The sequence below is a fragment of the Seriola lalandi genome, unplaced genomic scaffold (genome assembly GCF_002814215.2).
Source record: "Seriola lalandi dorsalis isolate HSWRI2012SDOR001 ecotype SW California unplaced genomic scaffold, Sedor1 jcf7180002051219, whole genome shotgun sequence".
In the NCBI taxonomy this organism is placed as follows: domain Eukaryota; kingdom Metazoa; phylum Chordata; class Actinopteri; order Carangiformes; family Carangidae; genus Seriola; species Seriola lalandi.
The window spans coordinates 2,160-2,617 of record NW_019521772.1 but is presented as its reverse complement, the minus strand read 5'-3'; positions in this window follow the sequence as shown (position 1 = coordinate 2,617).

Here is a 458-nt window from a genome sequence, read left to right as displayed (position 1 = left end):
TGTGTGTGTGTGTGTGTGTGTGTGTGTGTGTGTGTGTGTGTGTGTGTGTGTGTGTGTGTGTTGGATCACTTCCTGTAGCAAACACAAACTGAGTCAAAGTGCATCAATAAGGAGTTCACAGTGACGTCAGAAGCTCATGTTTGAAACTTCAGTTCTGTTGTTCAAATGAGAAGAAACAAATCAATTATGTGCTGAAGTTAATGTAGCAGTGTGTCGTTGTTGTTGTTGTTGTTGTTGTTGTTGTTGTTGTTGTTGTTGTTGTTGTTGTTGTTACGAGTCTCGGAAATTCTTCATCTGCAGAATTTATTTATTTATTTAGAATTTTCAGCTGTTTATCAAAGTCTCTCTCTCTGTCTCTCTGTCTCTCTCTCTGTCTCTCTCTCTGTCTCTCTCTCTCTGTCTCTCTCTCTGTCTCTCTCTCTGTCTCTCTCTGTCTCTCTCTCTGTCTCTGTCTCTCT